Source organism: Schistocerca americana, chromosome X (assembly GCF_021461395.2).
Source record: "Schistocerca americana isolate TAMUIC-IGC-003095 chromosome X, iqSchAmer2.1, whole genome shotgun sequence".
Taxonomy (NCBI): domain Eukaryota; kingdom Metazoa; phylum Arthropoda; class Insecta; order Orthoptera; family Acrididae; genus Schistocerca; species Schistocerca americana.
Window position 1 is genome coordinate 881997514 of NC_060130.1, and position 17764 is coordinate 882015277.

The 17764-nt window shown below is 51.1% G+C and overlaps 3 non-coding genes across 3 annotated transcripts; all 3 read right to left on the reverse strand.

The window, feature by feature from the left end:
- Positions 1 to 12161: 12161 nt before the first annotated feature.
- Positions 12162 to 12236, reverse strand: Trnas-cga. Its single transcript has one exon. It is a non-coding gene; the product is annotated as a tRNA-Ser (tRNA).
- A 226-nt stretch (positions 12237 to 12462) lies between these two features.
- On the reverse strand, positions 12463 to 12537 carry Trnas-aga. Its single transcript has one exon. It is a non-coding gene; the product is annotated as a tRNA-Ser (tRNA).
- Positions 12538 to 12763: 226 nt separating this feature from the next.
- Trnas-cga lies at positions 12764 to 12838 on the reverse strand. The gene has a single exon. It is a non-coding gene; the product is annotated as a tRNA-Ser (tRNA).
- Between the last annotated feature and the right edge of the window lie 4926 nt (positions 12839 to 17764).

Here is a 17764-nt window from a genome sequence, read left to right on the forward strand (position 1 = left end):
TGTTTACGACCTGTCGCTGCTCGCGGTACGGCTTGCTTTTGTGCGTGCTACTGCGGCTTACAATTAAAAAAAAAGAGGACTTGTCTAATAAGCGAAACAATGGCAAGAGACTGCTATTTGTTGATACCAACACTGCTGCTTTCTTTGATAATGAGCAACAAGCACCGAATAATAGACTGCGTATTATAGATGATGTTCTGAACGAGAGTTTAGAGAAAATTTTTCTCCATTTGAAAATCTTTGGAGACGCCTCTTTAGTACATTACATTCTGCACAGAAATCAGATTCATCTTAGATTTAAAAATCTAGTCAATTGCCATGCTTCATTTCTGACTGTATCACTATTCAGCATAAGAATAATATAAATATAAACATGACTTGATACGTATATTCTTCTGCTTTTGCTGTTGTCTCGCTCTAGTTTCGTAGTTTATTAGGCAGGCAGGATTTAAATGAGATAGCAGCAAACACAAAAGAATACATGCCATAATGTTTACATTCTTCTACCCTTTCTTTTAATTTATTTACTGACACAGAGGTTTGGTGTGTCAGTACTTATCTTTGTGCCTGGAAAGCATGCCTGTATAGTACTACATATATTCGATGGCAGAAGTTAGTTGTAGCATTCGAGGGTTGGATTCCCTCTCTTCTTCATCGAGGAGTTTCACTGCTTGGGCTACTCTCAGGGTGCAACTTCGACGTGGAAGATTCCCGCCGTTTCCTTGCCGTGTCGTCTGCTTGCCGTCCTTACTGCTCACCGTCCGGCCCTCCTCGCCGCCGCCTGCCGGTGCTCGCCGCCGCCGCCGCTTGGTCGCCGCCTTCCGGTCCTCGCCGCCGCCGCCGCCGCCGCCGTCGCCGCCTGCCGGGGCTCGCCGCCGCCGCCTGGTCGCCGCCTGTCGGTGCTCGCCGCCGTCGCCTGCCGCCTGCCGGTGCTCGCCGCCGCCGCCGCCGCCGCCGCCGCCGCCTGCCGGTCGCCGCTGTCGCCGTCTGCGCCGCCGTTTGGTCGCCGCCTTCCGGTCCTCGCCGCCGCCGCCGCCGCCGCCGTCGCCGCTTGCCGGGGCTCGCCGCCGCCGCCGCTTGGTCGCCGCCTTCCGGTCCTCGCCGCCGCCGCCGCCGCCGCCGTCGCCGCCGCCTGCCGGGGCTCGCCGCCGCCGCCTGGTCGCCGCCTGCCGGTGCTCGCCGCCGTCGCCTGCCGCCTGCCGGTGCTCGCCGCCGCCGCCGCCGCCACCGCCGCCGCCGCCGCCGCCTGCCGGTCGCCGCCGTCGCCGTCTGCGCCGCCGTTTAGTCGCCGCCTTCCCGTCCTCGCCGCCGCCGCCGCCGCCGCCGTCGCCGCCTGCCGGGGCTCGCCGCCGCCACCTGGTCGCCGCCTGCCGGTGCTCGCCGCCGTCGCCTGCCGCCTGCCGCTGCTCGCCGCCGCCGCCGCCGCCGCCGCCTGCCGGTCGCCGCCGTCGCCGTCTGGTCGCCGCCGCCACCCCTCTCGCGCGCCGCCGCCATGTCCCAACCCACCACCACCACCACTATCATTTTCACCTCTCCCTCCGTTGCTCCAACCACCATCACATGGAGCTCCTCCTCCACCCCACTTCCCGTCCTTCCTTCTCTCCCTGTCCACCCCACCCCTGCACCACTTTCGGCTGTAACCACCCCCAACTCCTCCTCCCCTATCACTGTCGCCCCATCGACAGCTACTGACTTTCCGCCGCTCCCCGCACCGCCTACGACAGGCTCCAAGCCAGCACGGATCTCTGCTCGACGTTCCACAGTCTCAGTGACACCCACGCCCCCTCCGTCTGCGTCATCCGCTGCTCAGGGTGGTCCTGCCCCCCGCCATCTCCCCCTGCAACCTGTACCCCTGCCCCCTCTCCACCCGGTCGTGCCCACGAAACCTTCAAAGCGCCCGAATGATGACCCTTCCCCCGCAGTCTCCTCCAAAAAAAACCCCAACCCCCGTGACCCACCCACCCCATGGACGCGGCTCCGTCCCCCGCCCCGCCTGCCACCCACACCTTTGTCCTCTCCAATCCTGACCCTCAATTCCTTGATGCCCGCTCCCTCACCCTCGCCATCTGGAAATATTACCCCAATGCTCCCATCTCCCAACTGATTCCTCGCAAGGACTCGGTCCTCATCAAATCCCCCAGTGCTTCTCTCCACACCGATCTCCTCTCCCGCATCCACCGTATCCAATTTGGCCAACGTGCAACCCTCACCCCCTACCACACCCCGTCCTCTCCCCGTCAGCCTCAACCTCCCCGGCATCCGCCAACCTTCACCGCTGTGATCACGAAGCTTAGCCCCGTGATCACAGAGGCTGAGGTGTTGGCGGAACTCAACTACCGGCCCGACATTGAAATCGGCTCGGCCCGTCGCATCTTCAATGATGCCGGGCCGACTTTTCTCATGCAGATATTCACCGAATCCTCCTCCTCCATTGACCGCCTCCTCACCGAGGGAGCCCTCATCTACAATCAGCGCCATAAGGTGGACCTCTACCGTTCCCCCGTTCAATCCTACCGCTGCCAACGCTGTCTCACCTACAACGACCACATTACCTCTGCCTGCAGGAACCCCCCTACTTGTCCCCACTGCAAAGCTTCCCACTTCCTCAAGCATTGCCCCAACCTCACCTCTCCCCCCTCCTGCAACACTTGCAACGAACCACATCCTACCTACTCCTCGAAGTGTAATGCGAAACCTCCACCAGTAACCCCTGAGCTCACCGTTCCTGTCCGTCCTGTTGATGACCCCATCGACCCCAACAACTCGCTCCGCCCTCCCCCTACTGCTGAGGACATCATCCGTTTCACCACCATTGTGCTCCAAAACATCCACCCCTTCCAGCGCTCACACACTCTTTCCCAAATCGCCCTCGCTGCCCGTTCGATCTTCCATCTTACCACCTATGCCACATACTCCCACAACCAGGCCCACTTCACCTTCACCCCCCTCACCACCCTTGTCTAACTCTCCACTCCCATGGTACAACAACCGTACCGTATCCTGTACCACAACATTCGCTACCTGCCCACCCACAAACTCCTCTTCCTCCACACCCTACGTCAGCACCGCGTGGATGCCTTCGTCCTAAATGAAACCTTCCTTCAACCCCGTCTCTCCGTCTCCACGGCTCCTTACACTCTACACCGCACTGATAACCCGTACCCTCTCGCGCGTGGCGGAGTTGCTATAGGCCACCTCAAGCACCTCCCTGTCCGGCCCCAACCTCTCCTTAACAATCCTGCCGAGCATCTCACCCTCAGCCTCTTCTTCCCCACCCTTACCATCACCTGTGCCACCATTTATGTCCGCCCTCGCACCCCCATCCCGTACGATTTCCTGGCCCACATTGACCGCACCTTCTCCACCTACGTGATTGCCGCCGACCTCAATATCCACAGCCGTGATCCTGCCGACCTCCGGCGGTGGCATCAGTTTCTCACCACTCTCCAGGGAGACCTGGTTCCCCTGCCTCAGCACACCCGGCCCAAATCCAACACCACTCCTGATGTGGTCCTTGCCTCTCCTAACCTCCTTGGGCGCATCACCGCGGATGTCCTTGACCTCATTGGCAGTGACCATGCTCCTGTCCTCCTCACTATCTCTACCGGTCGCCATCCCCGCCACGCTCCTCGCCCTGACGTCCCTCCTAAACGTGTCCATGATTACTCCCGTGCCAACTGGGATGCCTACCGGGATTCCATTCACACCCAGGTTGACGGCCACGACCTTACCCTCCAGTCTCCTGATGACATCGCTCACACTGCTGCCTTCCTGCACCAGACAATGTCTGACGCCGTCGCCACCCATATCCCCACCAAAGCCATCCACCCTCACCGCCCCGCCCTGCCTCCACAGGCCGTCCTTCTCCTTCGAGAGTCCCGACGCCTCTACCGCTCTTTTCTCCGCACTCGTGACGGGGATACACTTACCCGCCACCGGCAATTACAGCGACACATCCGCAACCTGCTTGTTGCGAAGAAACGCCGAGCCTGGCGCCAGACATGTACACAACTCAACACCACGCTCCCCATCAACTCTTCCAAGTATTGGTCTGCTTTCCACCGCCTTACTGGGAACCGCCCCACCCCCAGTACCCTCTCCTCCTTAATGACCGTCCCTTTCCTAACAACCTCAGTAAGGCCAACCACTTTGCCTCCCACCTCTCTGATGTTTTTTCCATCCCAGATGATCCCCACTTTGATTATTCCCTCTTCCCCGATGTCATGGACCGTACGAATACCTCTGTTCCTCTCCTTGCTCCTAGCTTCCAGTACTTGGGCCACACCCCACCTTCTGCACTTAACACTCCCATCACTACACAGGACATCAGCCTCACACTCCGCACTAAACACAACACTGCTCCCGGCCACGACTGCGTTACCTACCGCCACCTCAAACACTGCCCTCCCTCCTTCCTTTCCCTCCTTGCCACCCTCTACAATGTCATCCTTGCCACTGGCTTCTATCCCGACCTGTGGAAAACCTCCCGTATCCTGATGTTCTCCAAACCCAATAAGCCTCCATCTGATGCCTCTTCCTATCGTCCTATCGGTCTCACATCGGTGTTCAGCAAGCTCTTGGAATCCATCCTTTTCCGGCGCATCCACCTCCACCTCCACCAAAACCACCTCCTCCCAAACACCCAATGTGGCTTTCGACCTTCCTTCTCTGCTGATGACCAACTCCTCCGCCTCACTCATCTCCTCTCCCTCCAGCTTAACTCCCGTCGCTCCACCATTTTTGTCTCACTTGACCTCGAAAAGGCCTACGACCGTGTCCGGCATCCCGGTCTCCTGTTTAAACTCCAAACCTACGCCCTTCCTCTCAACTACATCCGTCTGGTGGCCTCCTTCCTCTCCCACCGCCCCACCTATGTTACCATCCATCATGCCAATTCTCACACCTTCTACCCCTCTGCCGGTGTGCCCCAGGGCTCTGTCCTCTCCCCTCTCCTCTACCTCCTGTACACGGCAGATATGCCCCAACCCCCCCTCCACCAGTACACCTCTTGCAATATGCTGATGACACCGCATTCCTCGCCCTCGCTCCTACCCTCCAACGTTCCCAACGCCTTCTCCAGAATCACCTTGACCTTTTTGCTGCTTGGTGTAACCAATGGCTCCTGAAACTCAATCCTTCCAAGACCCAGGCAATCATCGTAGGTCGTACCACTCGCTCCTTCCGGCTCCTGGATTTCTCCCTTACTGTCTGCGCACATCCTGTCCGCCTCACCCCCACCCTCACCTACCTTGGCCTCACCATTGACCGTCACCTCACCTGGATACCTCATCTCCGCTCCATCCAATCCAAAGCCCACAACCGCCTCCGACTCCTCAAACTCCTCTCTGGCCGGACATGGGGGTTGCACAACTCTACCATCCTCCACACCTACAAATCCTTCATCCGTCCCATCCTCTGTTATGCCAGCCCTGCCTGGATATCTGCCCCCCCGAAATTCTATCAGTCCCTCCAGATCCTTGAGCATCATGCACTCCACCTCGCCTTCCGTATCCGCCTCCCGTCCCCCACGCGGATCCTCTATGATCTCATTCCTTTCCCCCATCTGCTCCTATTCCTCGAACATTTCCGCATCCTCTACACCTCCCGCCATCTTGAACCCCCTCACCCCCTGGTTGCTCCTCTCCTCTCCCATCCCCGCCCCCTGCCACGTCTTCACCATTGTGTCCCCCCTACCCTCCATCTCTACACCCTCCATCTCAGTTCCCAAGGTGGCTTCCGTCAACTCCCCCTCCCGGATGATGCCCTCTCTCCCTCCATTTATCCTTCCTATCAACTCTGATACTCAATCCCCCTCCTTTCCTCTGTCCTTTCCCTGGGCTCCCTCTTCCCCCCCCCTTCCGTCCTGTTTTCTCCCCACTACACCTCTCCCTACCTCCCTTCTCCCCCCAGTCCTTTTGTATTCCCCTCCTCTGCCTACCCCACTCCCTGTCGCGTCTGCCCCCCACCCCTCTTATGGGTCCTCATCCTCCTTCAGCTCCTTTCCCGGCTCCCCCCTTCGCATTTCCTCTCCTTTCCCCCCTTTTTTGTTTTCCCATCTTCTGTCCAGTTTCCCCCCACCTGCTCTCGACTGTGGTGTCACACTTGCCAACTTTTTAGTGCAGTGTTCCAGTGACTATTCCGTGTTGTTTGTCTTTCTCGTGTTGCGAACGGAAACCATGCTGTCGTTCGGTGTGAATTTTATGTCCTTTGCGAACAGAATCCAGACTGTCGCCGTGTTTTTTTAATTGTCTATTGTTTTCCCTGTCTGCTTCGTATGTATTTTTATTAGCGTCATCATCCCTGTGTTGTTGTTTTAAGTTCCACGATTTCTTTTCGCCTTGTTACTCTCTAAGTCTCCGATTTTATCGCCTGTTTTTTATTATTTGTTCTCTTGATCTTTGTCACAAAATCTGTCGGCTGAAGAGCGGCATACTAAGCTGCTGCCAGCCCGCCCCCTTCGGGGGGAATTAAAATTCAATAAATGAAACAAAAAAAAAAAAATTTGTTGTAGCGGCACCTACCAACATTTTTCAGAACTTCCGCTTACTTTGCACTCGATTCTAAGCCACAGGCGGTTTTCTGCATTACAAAAACCAGAAAAAAAGTGCGGCTTAGATTCGAGTAAATACGTATTACATCCTCCTTTCACGGCACTATCCATTCCATTTAACTGCTTTCCCAAGTCCTTTGCTCTCCCTGAGAGAATTATAAAGTCAGCAGGAAACCTCAAAGTTTTTATTTCTTCTCCCTAAAATTTAATTGCTACTCCACATTTTTCTTTGGTTTCTTTTACTGTTTGTTCAATGTACAGATTGAAAACACTGAGGATAGGCTAAAACCCTTGTAGCGGTTCCACCTGCTTTTTTTTCTTTGTTTGTTGATTGCCCTTGGTGTTGACGTACTGTGTTGTTACACTGGCTGAAAAATGGGATCTGCAATTTGGATGCTGACTACGGTAAATAATGTAGCTGACAGATGCACAGTTCCTTTTCACTGACTTTTACTTTCACTTTGCACTATCCCTCAGTAACACACAGTTATATATGTATAGCCAGTGCACTACTGTTTAAACTTTCCATAAGCCTCATTAATAGTTTGCAGGTGAACCTCCACATACTGCTACAATAGTTTACTGTTGAACATCTACGAGCAGTAAAAACATAACCACATAATTCACACAGTTCTTGAAGAATAAATAGGTTCATATGGAAAGCAGACACTGTCATTGTTTTTACACACAGTCTAATTGTTTAACACTTATTCTACAGTTAAGTTGAAGCATTGTTGTCATTCTAACCAACACAGGTTTCTCATCTGAAACTCAGCTGTGGACTGTCTCGTGACCATAAATGAGGCCCTTATATATCATCACAATAATAGGTACTGAAACTACACATTGTTTAAAGTTAAATTTACAGAAATTGCAATTAAAACTTAACTCATTAAATTAACTGAATACATCAAAAGATTCATTTCTTTTAACAGTTTCTCCTACTACAGGGGTTAAGCCGAACTGTTTAAATCATGAAGACAACAAATATAGTTACACAAACAATACTTTTGATAAAACTGTCAATTACTTTGGAATTAATTCAGGGCTGGATTTGCTAATATGTTTTTGAAGAGAGCCAAATAGATACTTTACGGATTACTCGCATTTGTCTTCCAAATGTTACATTACATAATTGATATTTGTTTATACGTCAACAATAGAATTTAAGTCACAAAACAATTACTGATTTTTCCCTATAATGAAAGATACTAACTAGGAATAGTCAAAATTAGATCTGGTGTTATATTCTTTAAGACTAAGGGCCAACATTTCTCTTTTATGAAAATGCAATTTTATTCGGTTATGTTAATGGTAACTAGTTAAAAGTGGAAAAATGAATTTAAGTAGGCAGATGGCAAAAAAAGAGGGTAATTAAAATTATCCCAGCTTGCTTTGTCACAACCTGTCTCATTGTCTTCTCAACTACTGCTTCCCTTTCATGCCCCTTGACTATTATAACTGCAGTCTGGTTTCTGGACAAGCTGTAAACAGCCTTTTGCTCCCTGAATTTTATTCCTGTTACCTTCAGAATTTCAAAGAGAGCATTCCAGTCCAATTTTAGTGTAAAAGGAAAAACTTGAACACTTACATGAACAATTACCAATAAAAGCATTAATGAAACAAATATACTGTGGTAATAAAAGAAATAATCCTGTGCTTGAATCTCGAAAACAGCAAAATGTGTGTCTCTATCTCTTTAAAAAAGAAGTAGCTTGATGTCAGTGATTCATGTTTTATGCTTGTTAACAAAAGAAATCAAAATGAAATCTAGCTTAGCATTTGCCTAGGCAAGTTGGAAAAATCTCAAAATGATTAACGTCAAATTTACATGTGTTCAACTAGATGTGCGTGCCAGTTTGACAATGAAACCATGTAACACCTTCGCAACGTCAAGAAAAGTTGATATATACGAACAAACTGAAAAATGGATGGAGACACAACAGTCTATGACAAGTCACTCACATAACAGCCACAGTGAATAATCCACGTGCTCCAGAGGATAATAAGAAAGTTGATAAAAAAAAAAGAAATGCAACAACCTCGAGACTTTGACTAAGTGAAACCCCTCTTTTACACAATTCCAGGAACTTGCAAAAAAATTGGGTGAATTGTGGGAAAATGTAAAAGACGGAAATAATATTTTAAGTGGTAAAAGTCACATATAGGACCTCCCCCCCCCCCCCCCCCCCATCTGCAGTACATTTCCGTAGTTTATGTATATTATATGTACATAATATGCATGAAAATATTCATTGCAGATTTGTTTAATATCTAATAAATGTATTCTGAATTTGGTACTATGTTCAGCTGCTGATGTGACATTTCCCACCACTTCAACACAACAAGCTGTACTAAGAGTGACTCATTTTGGTGAGAAGCAGATGGCAGTAAACCATGAAACCACCATATTTAAGTGTTTGCAAAGATAAAGCACTGTATTTGGCAATTTTCATATTTATATTTTCATACTACAAAAATATGCACTGCAAGTGTTACATTGGATTAAAGATCTCTCTAAAATGCATCCATTTGTCCTGCTACAATGTTGAGGAAAGTGACACCACTGGCTGTTTTAAATTTTATAATGGAAAGTGTGAAATATTGCAAAGAGCTTTAAATATGGTGTGCAAACATAGAGATTAGGCTGCACTACTGATCAGTCTGTCACCACAGCCTTTAATTCATATTCACATTCATTGGCTTCACAAACTCACAACCAAATTGTCACGTTCAAAACTAAGATACACCTTGGGCTACATTATAGATCAGTCTGCCACCACTACCAGGATTCTGGGGGCTGTGGGTGGGTAGGTTACCAAATCTCTTTTTACCCTCTTACGTTGATGCTTTATAAAAGATAAATAAGCCATTTTGTTTATCACACTGACTTTTAATTTGAATGGTCTTACATAAATGTGGCATAATGAAAAAACAGGATCAGCACTCCCTACTTTTTAAGGAAAAAAATCTGAAATTGTAGATTGCTTTAATTTTTTGGTGAATTGTTACAATTTTCAGTTCATAAACACAATGAACAGCTCTGACATCTACATCTGCAGCAAAAATCAATTTTTTATTGTCCTCACTGCCGCATTTAGGAGGGGTACAGTCGGTGAGGGGCGAGGGGAAGGTAGCGTCAGCTGCTTCCTGCAGTGCTGACATCATTACCAGCGACTATTTGTGGAGTTATACTTCGCGTCTATGGGTAAGCTACCGTTGGCAGCGCTTGCAGACAAATGAATATTAAAATACAAACGAAGAGGCTGGCTGTGTGAGCACGCACAGCCAACATGAAAATAAAATTCTTAACTTGTGAGTCTGGAACTGAAGCATACGTGGAATCCACGCTTGAAAGATAATCGTTCATGTAGGAATGTTTATCTCGTACACATTATTGAAAAAATTACACTAAATGTCAATTTGAGGATTGTCCTAATTAACTTTTTTAAAAAATACACATGTATATTTATGAATAAACATCAACGGATTTGGTGAATCTTCAGAGATTTCCGTTTAAAAACATAATTTGTTCCACTTTTTTCCCTGTCAGGCGATTTCTTCTGTCAGTTATAAGGTGTCCTGCCTTCGAGAACACTCTTTCACACGGCGTGGAGGTTGCGACAATACACAGTCGTATTTTTGCAAGTTCAAAGAGCGAGGGGTGTACTGACAGTCGTTCAGACCACCACTGAAGTGGATTGCCTTGTCTCTGTAGCAGGGGCTCTTGTAAATATTTGTCCACTTCCACTATTGCAGCAGCTCTCTGGTGTGGATTACTCTGCAGCCTGGAAAACACTTCATCAAATTCGAGCCAGAGACTGGAAGTTGATTCAGTGGTTGGAACTGAGATTGTTGCAGTAGCAGTGGATGTGTTCGTCACAAATTTCTCACAGTGCCTGATCAGGTTTAATTTCACCTTCTCAGCAGAATTTTTATCAGAAAAACCATGTTTTTGAACCGGGGATCCAATGCAGTTGCTTCCGCGAAAATGGAATTTTCCTCTATATTTCTAAATCGTCGTTTTAGGTCTTCAGCTAACTTTTCGGCCATCTGTTGCACATCTACATGAATTTCAGTGTTATTAACAAACCAGCAGCACCATTTTTTCAACGAGCAACTAAGTAGCATAACATTAGAAGCAGTGACAACATTTTCACTTGACATTTCCTCAGTGCAGTCTTTGAAAACTTTCAACAGGTCACAGGCTTGTGTTACACTTGCAATGTCCTCTGCAGTCAGATTTGGAAGATCTGGATAATTCAGAGTGATAACTGTCGTTAGGGAATTCTTAACCTCGATTATTCTTCGCAAGATATCATAGGTTGAATTCCATCTTGTAACAGTGTGCTGTTTTAGTGTCAGAACTGGCTCTTTTAACTGTTCCTGCATCTTTTTCAGTTTCGTGCAGGCATGCGAACTTCTTTTAAGAAATTCAACATTTTTTTTTACTTTATTCAGAATGGGTTGAATGTGCGGAAGCCCATTCTGAACAATTAAATTGAGTGTGTGCGCAAAGCAGGGGATGTGTTTCCAGGCTGTGAGTCTTATAGCTGCCACAATGTTAGCAGCATTGTTGCTGACAACACAGACGACTTTTTCTTGAATGCCCCATTCCCTTGTGACACGTAGCAGTTCTTCCGAGAGTTTTTCTGACGTGTGCCTTTCGTCGTATTTAAAGCACTCTAGGAGGGAAGACGCCAGCTCCAGGTCTTTAACGTAGTGTGCTGTCACCGACAAATAACTCTCATTTGTAGTTGAGGTCCACCCATCCATTGTCAGCACAACCGCTTCCGCAGAATTAATTTTGGCTCTCACAATTTATTTCATCATGGCGCACTGTTGCTGTAGCAGCGTATTGGAAATGGTCTTCCGAGATGGCATTCTGTAAGCACCATTCAGTTTGCCTAAAAAACTTTGGAAATGTTTACTTTCCACTATGTTGAAGGGCAAATAATCCTTTACAACAGTCTGCAGAAGTGCGAAATCTGTCTCCTGATTTCTTTTGTTAGAAAGAGGTTTCGGAAAATACATGGGTAATGTTCCGTGATATGGAGGTCTGCTTTCTGATACTGAAGTGGTACTGTTATTTTCTGGCACCAACTGCTGTTCGCTTCTGGCATTTGCTGATGTTAGTTCCGGATTGTGCGGGTTTTTTATCCAAGAAATATCGGAAGATGCAGGAGCAGGGGGCGCTAAGCGTCTGGCTGACAATGGCACTGTTGGATGCAGCACTCGAACATGACGCGCTAGATTAAATGTATTTCCTCCTTTATATGAAATACACTTAGAGCAATAATTGCACTTTGCTTTCCCATCACCTAAATCGGCGAAGAAACCCCAAATTTCACTACTTTTACGCGATCGCGAGTTGCTAGCCATTGTATAAGAGTGAACAGACACAAAAACTGCTTTCCAAAGAAAATAAAGAGGGATTTTACCTAAAAGTGTACCAATGACTACAGGTGACAGTTTACGTTTTGAATTTGGAGGGTTACTATTCTCAACAAAAATAAAATCTACAGGAAAACTTCTGAATAATTCAGAATGAGATTTTCACTCTGCAGCGGAGTGTGCGCTGATATGAAACTTCCTGGCAGATTAAAACTGTGTGCCCGACCGAGACTCGAACTCGGGACCTTTGCCTTTCGCGGGCAAGCGCTCTACCAACTGAGCTACCGAAGCACGACTCACGCCCGGTACTCACAGCTTTACTTCTGCCAGTACCTCGTCTCCAACCTTCCAAACTTTACAGAAGCTCTCCTGCGATCCTTGCAGAACTAGCACTCCTGAAAGAAAGGATATTGCAGAGACATGGCTTAGCCACAGCCTGGGGGATGTTTCCAGAATGAGATTTTCACTCTGCAGTGGAGTGTGCGCTGAAATGAAACTTCCTGGCAGATTAAAACTGTGTGCCCGACCGAGACTCGAACTCGGGACCTTTGCCTTTCTCGGGCAAGCGCTCTACCAACTGAGCTACCGAAGCACGACTCACGCCCGGTACTCACAGCTTTACTTCTGCCAGTACCTCGTCTCCAACCTTCCAAACTTTACAGAAGCTCTCGTGCGATCCTTGCAGAACTAGCACTCCTGAAAGAAAGGATATTGCAGAGACATGGCTTAGCCACAGCCTGGGGGATGTTTCCAGAATGAGATTTTCACTCTGCAGCAGAGTGTGCACTGATATGAAACTTCCTGGCAGATTAAAACTGTGTGCCCGACCGAGACTCGAACTCGGGACCTTTGCCTTTCGCGGGCAAGCGCTCTACCAACTGAGCTACCGAAGCACGACTCACGCCCGGTACTCACAGCTTTACTTCTGCCAGTACCTCGTCTCCAACCTTCCAAACTTTACAGAAGCTCTCCGGCGATCCTTGCTGTGGCTAAGCCATGTCTCTGCAATATCCTTTCTTTCAGGAGCGCTGTCAGCAGCACACTACGCTGCTCTTGAGCCATAGAATATGCAAGCAGAGAAAGCAGGAAAAGACACATAAGTTACAGAATGTGGGCAATAAAACAGGAGACACATAGAGACAAACACGGAGCCGTTCACACTCATCGATAATCCACACTGCTAACTGATGAGACGACGCACAAACTCTGAAGATGACGATGGCACTGGTGAACGAGGGAGTGTGACGGGGAACACTGAACACTAAACACGACAGCACACACTAGACACTGATGGCGACCTGCCAAGAGAGGAGGAGGAGGAAGGGGAGTGGGAGAGGGAGAGGGGAGAGCAGAGATGCCACGGACAGGGGAGAAAGGGGGGGAGGGAGGAAGGGGGAGGGGAAGCCCGGGGGAAGAGTGGTGAAGGGAGGGGATGGGGGAAAAGGAAAGAGAAGGGGAGGGAAGGGAAGAGAAGGGAGGGAGGGAGGGTGCCTAAAGGAAAGGACACCGGAAGTGGGTGGTGGGGCAGGGTCAAAGTTGATAGGAGGGGTAGATGGAGGGGAGGAGGACATCATCAGGGAGGGGGAGCTGGCTCAAGCCACCTTGGGAGAGGGTATGGAGGGTGGAGAGATGGAGACCGGGTGGGACGTGGGAATACAGGCGCGGCAGTGGGCGGGGGTGGGAGAGGATCGGGGAAATGAGCGGGTGAGGAGGATCAAGTTTACGTGAGGTGTACAGGATACGTATCCTTTCAAGGAAAAGGAGGAGGTGGGGGAAGGGGATGAGATCATACAGGATCCGCGTGGGGGAGGGGAGACGGATGCGATAGGCGAGGCGGAGAGCATGGCGTTCAAGGATTTGGAGTGATTTATAAAAGGGAGGGGGGGCGGAGATCCAGGCTGGATGGGCGTAACAAAGGATAGGGCGGATGAGGGATTTATAGGTGTGGAGGATTGTGGAGGGGTCCAGACCCCACTCGCGGCCGGAAAGGAGCTTGAGGAGACGGAGTCGGGAACGTGCCTTGGCTTGGATTGTCTGGAGATGGGGAGTCCAGGAGAGGCGACGGTCGAGGGTGACGCCAAGGTACTTAAGGGTGGGAGTGAGGGCGATAGGACGGCCATAGACGGTGAGATAGAAGCGAATCTGATGTTTTTTTTTTTTTTTTTTTCTTTATTGTTATTTTCAAACCCGTACAAACAGGCAGGCTGTCAGCAGCATGGTACGCCGCTCTTCAGCCGTAGAGGAGATAAAGAGAGAACAGAAAGAATACACAAATGTGACATAACGGTGGGTAATAAAACAGTAGACACATAAAGACAAACACGGAGCCGTTCACACTTGACGAAATTTCACTACAAACTGTTGTCACGACGCACTAACACCGAAGATGGCGATGGCACAGGTGAACGATGGAGTATGACGGGAACACTGAACACGAAACACGACGGCACTCACGAGACACTGATGGCGATGATCTCCGGCGCGCGAATGTCCACTCAGCGTGTACGAGTCCGGGGACCTGCCAAGAGAGGAGGTGGAGGAGGAGGAAGGGGAAATGGGAGAGGGGAGAGCAGAGATGCCATGGGCAAAGGAGAGAGGGGGAGGGAGGAAAGGGGAGTGAAGCCTGGAGGAGAGGGTAGGAGGGAGGGGGGAAAGGAAAGAGAAGGGAAGGGAAAAGGGGGGGGGAGGGAGGGTGCCTGAAGGAAAGGACACAGGAGGGGGGGGGAGGATCAAAGTTGATAGGAGGGGTAGATGCAGGGGACGAGGACATCATCAGGGAGAGGGAGCTGGCGGAAGCCACCTTGGGAGAGGGTATGGAGGGTGGAGAGATGGAGACCGGGTGGGACGTGGGAATACAGGCGCGGCAGCGGGCGGGGGTGGGAGAGGATCGGGGAAAGGAGCGGGTGAGGAGGATCAAGTTTACGTGAGGTGTACAGGATACGTATCCTTTCAAGAAAAAGGAGGAGGTGGGGGAAGGGGATGAGATCATACAGGATCCGCGTGGGGGAGGTGAGACGGATGCGATAGGCAAGGCGGAGAGCATGGCGTTCAAGGATTTGGAGGGATTTATAAAAGGTAGGTGGGGCGGAGATCCACGCTGGAGGGGCGTAACAAAGGATAGGGCGGATGAGGGATTTATAGGTGTGTAGGATTGTGGAGGGGTCCAGACCCCACGTGCGGCCGGAAAGGAGCTTGAGGAGACGGAGTCGGGAACGTGCCTTGGCTTGGATCGTCTGGAGATGGGGAGTCCAGGAGAGGCGACGGTCGAGGGTGACGCCAAGGTACTTGAGGGTGGGAGTGAGGGCGATAGGACGGCCATAGACGGTGAGATAGAAATCAAGGAGGCGGAAGGAAGGGGTGGTTTTGCCTACAATGATCGCCTGGGTTTTGGAGGGATTGACCTTGAGCAACCACTGGTTACACCAAGCGGTGAACCGGTCAAGATGGGATTGGAGAAGGCGTTGGGAGCGTTGCAGGGTGGGGGCAAGGGCGAGGAAGGCGGTGTCATCGGCAAACTGGAGGAGGTGGACGGGGGGCGACGGCGGCGGCATGTCCGCCGTGTACAAAAGGTACAGAAGGGGGGAGAGGACGGAGCCTTGGGGCACACCGGCGGAGGGGAAAAAGGTGTAGGAATCGGTGTTATGGATGGTGACATAGGAAGGACGGCGGGAGAGAAAGGAACCGATCAGACGGACGTAGTTAATGGGAAGGGCAAAGGTTTGGAGCTTGAAGAGGAGACCGGAATGCCAGACGCGGTCATAAGCGCGTTCGAGGTCAAGTGAGAGGAAGATGGCGGAGCGACGGGAATTAAGCTGTTCGGAAAGGAGATGAGTGAGGTGAAGGAGAAGATCGTCGGAAGAGAAGGATGGCCGAAAGCCACACTGGGTGACGGGAAGGAGGCGGTGCTGGCGGAGATGCTGGTGGATGCGGCGGGTGAGGATAGATTCTAGGACCTTGCTGAAGACCGAGGTAAGGCTGATGGGACGGTAGGAGGAGACGGCTGACGACGGTTTGCCAGGTTTAAGGAACATGAGGATACGGGAGGTTTTCCACAGGTCGGAGTAGTAACCGGTGGACAGGACTACATTGTAGAGCCTGGCCAGGGTGGAGAGGAAAGAGACAGGAGCTTCACGAAGGTGACGGTAGGTGGCACGATCGTGACCAGGAGCGGTGTTGCGTTTTGTGCGGAGGGTAGCAATGAGATCCTGTGTAGTGATAGGGGCATTGAGTTCCGTGTGTGTAATGTTGTCCAAGTACTGGAAGCCAGGAGCGAGGGGAGGGGAAGAGGTGTCAGTTCGATCACGGATATCCGGGAAGAGGGAGTAATCGAACTGGGGATCATCGGGGACGGAAAATACATCGGAGAGGTAGGAGGCAAAGTGATTGGCCTTACTAAGGGAGTCAGGGAAAGGGTGATCATCATGGAGAAGAGGATAATAGCGGGAGGGTTTAGTTCCGGTAAGGCGACGGAAGGCCGACCAGAACTTGGACGAGTTGATTGGTAGGGTTGCATTTAAACGGGTGCATGTCTGTCGCCAGTCCCGGCGTTTCTTAGCCGCGAGCAAATTACGAACGTGTCGCTGGAGTTGCCGGTGGCGTCGGAGTGTGTCCGGGTCACGCGTGCGGAGGAAGGCACGGTAGAGACGACGGGATTCACGGAGGAGGAGAACGGCCTGTGGGGGTAAGGTAGGACGGTGGGGGTGGATGGCGACAGTAGGAACGTGGGCCTCCACGGCCTCAGACAAGGTCCGCTGGAGAAAGGAGGCGGCATGGGTGACATCGTCAGGGTGATGGTAGGTGAGAGGGTGGCTATCGACCTGGGTGGAAAGGGTATCCCGGTAGGCATTCCAGTCGGCTCGGGAATAGTCGTGGACATACTTAGGGGGAGGGTCAGTACGAGGGTCGGGGCGAGGGCGACGACCGTCTGAAACGGTGAGGAGGACAGGGAGATGGTCGCTACCAATAGGCTCCAGGACATCCACCGTTATGCGGCCAAGGAGGTTGGGGGAGGAGAGGATAACATCAGGAGTGGAGTTGGATTCAGGACGGGTATGCCGGGGGATGGGGACGAGGTCACCTTGAAGGGTGGAGAGGAACCGATGCCATCGCCGTAACTGGGCAGCGGAACGACTATGGATGTTGAGGTCGGCGGCGATCACGTAGGAGGAAAAGGTACGATCGACGTGGGAGAGGAAGTCGAAGGGAATAGGAGCGTTGGGGCGGACATAGATGGTGGCGCAGGTAACGGTAAGGCCGGGGAAGAAGAGACTAAGGATCAGGTGTTCGGTGGGGTCAGGAAGGAGAGGTTGGAGCCGAACGGGGATCTGGCGGTGGTGACCAATGGCAACTCCGCCACGTGCAATCGGGAGGGGATTATCGGAGCGGTGGAGGAGGTAGGGCGAAGTGTGGACTGTGTGGTGGGGCTGCAGGAAGGTTTCATTGAGGAGGAAGGCATCCACGCGGTGGGTGGCAAGGGTGTGCAGGAACAGGTTTTTGTTGGCGGGAAGGGAGCGGATGTTGTTGAAAAGGATACGTTGCTGTCGCGCCATGACTGGGATTTAAACGAGGGTGTCAAGACGGGAGAAGGTGAAATGGGCCTGGTTGTTGGAGTAGGTGGCGTACATCTTGAGGTGGAAGATGGAACGGGCAGCAAGGGAGATCTGCTGGAGGGTGTGAGGGCGCTGAAAGGGATGAACATTCTGGAGGACGATGGTGAGGAACCTGATGATGTCCTCAGCGGTGGGTGGGGGACGAAGGGAATTGCCAGGAGGGGTGGGGGCGTCCAGAGGACGGACAGGTACGGTGAGTTCAGGAGTGGTT